The sequence below is a fragment of the Rhyacophila brunnea genome, unplaced genomic scaffold, assembly GCF_057557595.1.
Source record: "Rhyacophila brunnea isolate RB1 unplaced genomic scaffold, BYU_Rbru_1.0 scaffold_88, whole genome shotgun sequence".
Taxonomy (NCBI): Eukaryota; Metazoa; Arthropoda; class Insecta; order Trichoptera; family Rhyacophilidae; genus Rhyacophila; species Rhyacophila brunnea.
Window position 1 is genome coordinate 622,792 of NW_028233359.1, and position 5,635 is coordinate 628,426.

General features: G+C 32.5%; 2 long non-coding RNA genes across 4 annotated transcripts; one reads left to right on the plus strand and one right to left on the minus strand.

The window, feature by feature from the left end:
• Positions 1-594: 594 nt before the first annotated feature.
• LOC147063743 (uncharacterized) lies at positions 595-4,079 on the plus strand. The gene is made up of 2 exons (XR_015072032.1): positions 595-968; positions 1,961-4,079. It is a non-coding gene; the product is annotated as an uncharacterized LOC147063743 (long non-coding RNA).
• LOC147063744 (uncharacterized) lies at positions 3,436-5,225 on the minus strand. 3 transcript variants are annotated; one of them, XR_015072031.1, is made up of 4 exons: positions 4,666-5,222; positions 4,174-4,285; positions 3,936-4,079; positions 3,444-3,700 (listed from the first exon to the last, which is right to left on the minus strand). It is a non-coding gene; the product is annotated as an uncharacterized LOC147063744 (long non-coding RNA). The 3 variants fall into 3 exon arrangements; XR_015072030.1 differs by having other exon boundaries at positions 3,436-4,079; positions 4,168-4,285; positions 4,666-5,225; XR_015072029.1 differs by having other exon boundaries at positions 3,439-4,079; positions 4,666-5,225.
• Between the last annotated feature and the right edge of the window lie 410 nt (positions 5,226-5,635).

Below are 5,635 nucleotides of genomic sequence, written 5' to 3' on the forward strand. Positions count from 1 at the left end.
CAAAAGAAAAGATTATTGTTCATATTTAATATTTACACGAATATGTATAATATTGTTTTGTTGAATCGATAAAATACACAATCCACTAGCAAAATCATGATTTATTTTACCAACGTCATTGGTGTGTATTTTATGTCAATTTGTTTATAGTAAAAACAATTATAATCATAATAAATTCAAAGTAAAATTATTTGTGTATAAATATCGTTCAAGTATACCCTACTTAAAACTAAATTAAACACTACCCCTGTGTATTAACTCCGCGAACTTAACCTCCATAGTTTTTGACAATTGCTCAGGTCCATTTACCTGGATCACCCAATGTTAAAACTCCAACTTTTTTGGGTGCATTTGTTTGTGCATTATTAGTGCACGTCCGTGCACGATTTTTTTTGTTTGTGCACCTATAATAACCTAAAAATTCCAATTTCAAATTGGGTGTTCCAGCTAAACGTTGGGTCACTAGTGAGTTGATACTTAAACCATTAAATTAGCCTTAAAACTTTTTTGTTAAATGCATCCGATTAGGTATATTTATGTAAATTTTAACACGATTATTTTTAAAATTTGTATCTCTTATATTAAGCCTCCCCCACACCAAAGCGAATATTCGCGGCGAATATTCGCAGCGAATTATTCGCCAATCAAGCTCGTATTGGCTTACGGGACAGAGCACGCTTGCGCGACCGCCTTGCGTCTTGAGTGCGAATTTGCAGCGAATATTCGCTGCGATTTTCGGGAACTCTGTCGACAGCGAATTTATTCGCGGCGGACAATTTCGCCAAGGGAATTAGTAAAATCAAAATGGCGAAGACATTGAGCAGCTGATCGAGTTGGTCCGGAAATATCCAATCCTTTATGATTTCTCTGACAGTGACTACAAAACATAAGAAAGAAAGATAAGATATGGGATGAAATTGGCAGGGAAATTGTTGAAAATGGTATGAAGGTCGTCATAATAATATTATGTAGGTATCTTTGTCTAACCAAAGTATGTAAAGTTTTTTGACAGGATGAATACGCTATTATAAATAAATAACTTTAATCTAAGGTCCCGATATTTAAAAAATACATATTATTAATTTGCGTCATGCACAGCCTTTAATAACAGAAACTTTATAACTTTGATTGTTAGGGCACTGACAGTTCTAACTTACCTATTGCGATCGTTTGACGTTTTGGTTTCGACTTTCGAGCAGTCATATCAATAATGTTATAATTAGGTATCTTTTACAATACCTACTTCAATCATATTCGGTATCGGTCACGTAAATACCCATTTTATATTCGTTGATAATATTTTTTTAGGTTAGATAGGTAGTCTTTAAGATTATTTTTTTGCATCAAACATTATGCAGCATAGCATTTCTATTGTAACTAAAGATATAATATACATATAGGTAGATAAGTAGGTACTCCATGTCGTCATTGTGGTATTTTGTAAGGTTTTAGACCAAAAACCTTACATACTACTTACTATCGGGTTATTTACAGTAGGACATAGGTACCTAGGTTGTTTGTTTTTTGATCTCAAGAGACCTCAATCACAAAAACGATATTATGTACCTATATACCTACTAGGTATATATTTCCTTCATTATGTATAGGTATATTGAGCTAATAAACTGGTTTTGCCCAGTGCCGACCGCGAACCAAGATAATATTATCTACATGTTCCATGTACCTACCTAACATAACCAATGTTTTCTGTTTCACATTAATTTGTATACCTACAAACATTTTAAACTTAATTGAGATGTTATTAAACTTCTGTTCATGTAATATTATGTAGGTAGGTATATCTTGGTCTGCATTAGGCAATAAGATTAATAATTTTATGTGCATGTAAATATAAAGGTCAGGTACCTCCTCTAAGTACATAATATTATATTATCATCATGGATACCTACCTGAATGATGTTGGAGATATACTAATGCTTTGTGATGAATTTAATTTTAGCAAAGATCTTCAACCTTTCAACGTAGGTACAAAGCACCAGAAGAAATTAAAAATGAAACCCCTGGCATTAACAGGAATAAAATAATATTTCATCATAAACATCAGTCGGGGTCATTCCACTGCTAGATGAAAGCCTCTTCTAGCTCCTTCCACTATTTTCGGTCTCTAGTTCTTCGCTGCTACATACTTTTATTGTACTTCACGTGAACAAAGAGATCAACTAAGTGAAGTGTCAATCAACAAAAGTGGCATTTGTGCACAATGTTAATGAATTTTCCAAAACATTAAGTGTGATAATATAATATACAAGGATGAATAAGGCGTGGGCGAGGGCCAAGGTCCATTTTATGATTCCTCTATTGATGTACCTATTTTTATTAAGAAAAATGTTTGCCGTAGAATGGGGTGAATACTGAATAGACCCTTTTTAAAATTTCTATTTTTCTGCTACACATTATTCGGACAAACATGAATGACTTAAAACCTGTTTCTATGGACATAATCATACTCTAAAATATTTTTCAACTACCATTTATTATCAAACAGCCAATTTTGTGTGATGTCTCTTTCTATCCAGCGTTGGGGTGATTATAGACATGGCGGGTGGATAGAATCGAATAATGGTAATTTCCTAATGTTAAAAATGTAATTAAGTACCTACTGTACATTACAAATTTATGTAGGTACATTTAAGTATGTAAATCAAAATCAAAAATATAAATTTAAATGTTATACAACACAGTATCATGTAAGTATTTAAAAAAACATATACTTACATAAACATCTATTTATCCAAGAATTATTTGATACTTGAATCTGTATTTTATTTACCATATTCGATGGATGTATGTGGTGTATTTTGTAAAATATTTGGTATGTATTTATTATTTAACTAAGCGTATTTAATTTGCTACGTGACCTGTAGCTCTTTTATAATCACAAATTATTGTTGAATGTTCCGAAAATGAGTTTATGTGCCGAAACAGCTGTCAAGGTAAATGACTCAGTTAAAGTAGAATTAACAAAAATAACTATATTTCAAAACCATTATAATCCATCTACCATGTAAACACCATTTCAAGTAATAAAGAAATAAAAAGTCACCTAATTAAATAATATTATACTAGAAAAAATATACTATCTATATGCCAACTTAATTTTCATTTAAAGTTGTAAAACGCCCGGTTACTAAATAGAGGAAGGACAGAGTCTTCTGGCACGACCGAATCACATTGGAACGGTGTTATTGTCATTTGAAAGTAACAATACTGACACCTAAATGAGTCGCCTGCACTGCCAGAATCATCTGAACCCTGTCTACCTATCTATATACAATTTATTGTTATTTTTTTTCATATTTGTCCATTTTATTACAATATCGTGTTACTTTTAAAGCTCATTGTAATTCTAATAATTATATAAATATTTTTCTTGTATTCTGTGCAAAAATGATTATTAAAACTTTCTTAACCTAAACCAAGTATTTTTTATTGAATGATCCTGCAAAAATATTCAAGTACAGTTAAGTGACATATTTTGTTTCGGTGTATAAGCCATAAATAAATATACATAAATTATATTTAATATATACATGTATACTGTATGTATAGCCACGGTTGGTCTTGCACTTGTTGCTGTAGCTATGCGATCTGGTGTGGACCATTATCCAAAAACACTCAATCACATCCCTGGTCAAACAGCGGGCAGCCGTGTAGTGAGTCTGGCTGGCCTATGGTGGCACTAGAATGATTTCAATATACACAGTCTGTTAATTTGAATATGTTTTCGACTGAAAGTTGTAAAAATATTAGAAATCAGGATTTAAATAATTAAAAAACTGTTTCATTAAATATCATATTCATACCTATGCAAAATTTTGATTCCTTTGAAGTACCTATACAAAATACGGATGAATATAAACCAAACAAAAATATTTGTTACTGGTACTGCCATAGTAAAGTAAAGTTTAACATACTTCCCTAATAGAACAAAATTCCCAATTCTTGTCGTTCTGTAGATGTTTCATTTCAGTTTTTACCAACGATCCATTAAATATGAATTGGTCATAAACACTCAAAGGAAATCTGGCACTCACTGCCAGAATGTCCATGTCAGATACCTGCATAAAAATAAATGTCATGTTATGATATCATACGTAATGAATATGAATGTATCAGAAACAACATAGATTTTATTACGAATTTTACATTTACAGAAAATTTCCTGCGCTCATTTTTGAAAGTCTCCAAGTATGACGGGTATATTCGCACATGGGTGCAGTTAATGCACCCAATGATTTTCGGGAAACCTGCCCTTTCTTGAAGTCTGAAATTAAAAAATATTTTTACCGACACAAAATAATATTCCCGTTAAATTCTTATTGAGTAGGTAATTTACTTGTTGTGTCTATGCGCAGTTACTCTAGTTACATGACATGTACATTGTAATATTGTATAAATTGATCAGAGGGTATCAACACAACACTAAAGACTGTCAGCGCTGTATGGCGACTGTATGTAAGTATTACTAAGCACTGCTATTATAGCATCGGACACGTTTCCTATGCATCTGCTTACTGATGCCTGGCTCATTGCGCAGAAGACTTGGCCTACCCGTTTTTGGTACGCTCCCTCTGCGTAGAAACGCAAAATAGTCAAAACCTACAATTCAAATAACGGAGACATGTTATTTCAATAGCATATTACCTTCAAATCCTGTTAACCCTTCATGGTAAATGCTTATTTATAATATGTGCAGTTATGAAACTGAGTAAATCTATCTTATCTATGAGCCATGGCAATCTTGCCCTGTCATAAAGTAAGGTTATATTAAATGTCGATGTAATTTGTCGCACGCCATCTCATTATATCTTCAGCGTGTAATAAGCATTCAGAAGACGTGTACATTTTGTCAACACACAACTGTCACTTTGACATTCGTATATGTATTTAGTCTATGGCTGCATCCAATGCTGCCACCTTGTTTCAGATAATTAAAATACACTTTACGCAAAGTGGGTAAAAGTTGTAGCAATTCTGAAAGCGCTATAGTGTACGTATATTTTTCATATTTAATTCATAAAAATTATAGAATATTTGGCGTAAAATATTAATATTATTTACAATTTTTAAATCTGGCGCGTAAATAAAATTATTTAGTCTATGGCTGCGTCGCTGACGCTTTGGTGTGGGGCCAAGCGCGAAATTCGCATCAAATCCAAGCGGTAGCGACAGCGACAGCGAGGGCGTTGCGAATTCGCTGCGAATATTCGCTTTGGTTTGGGGGAGGCTTTAAACTAGTAATATGATTTTGAGCGGCCGTCAAGTTTTAACACCAAACATTTTTTTTCCACATTTTTTAAATACACACCTTTGAGTAATTTAATAACATGATTTTTCATGAAGTTTTTATAGTTTTTCCATATAAATTACGCGAAAAATTCGCATTTTTCCATTTTCACTAAGTACCCCGTGAAAATGTCCCGAACAAAAACGACCGCATGCGTTTGGAACATCCAGTCAAAAGAGTCTATACATAATAGCCAAAACGGTGTAATGCTCACTAAATATGTCGGTTTATAATAGACTACCTTAAAATTGATATTTTGATTACACAAAAGTGTCAAAATTACAAAAACATTCAACATTCTTAACATTTATCTTTTTATTTATGATT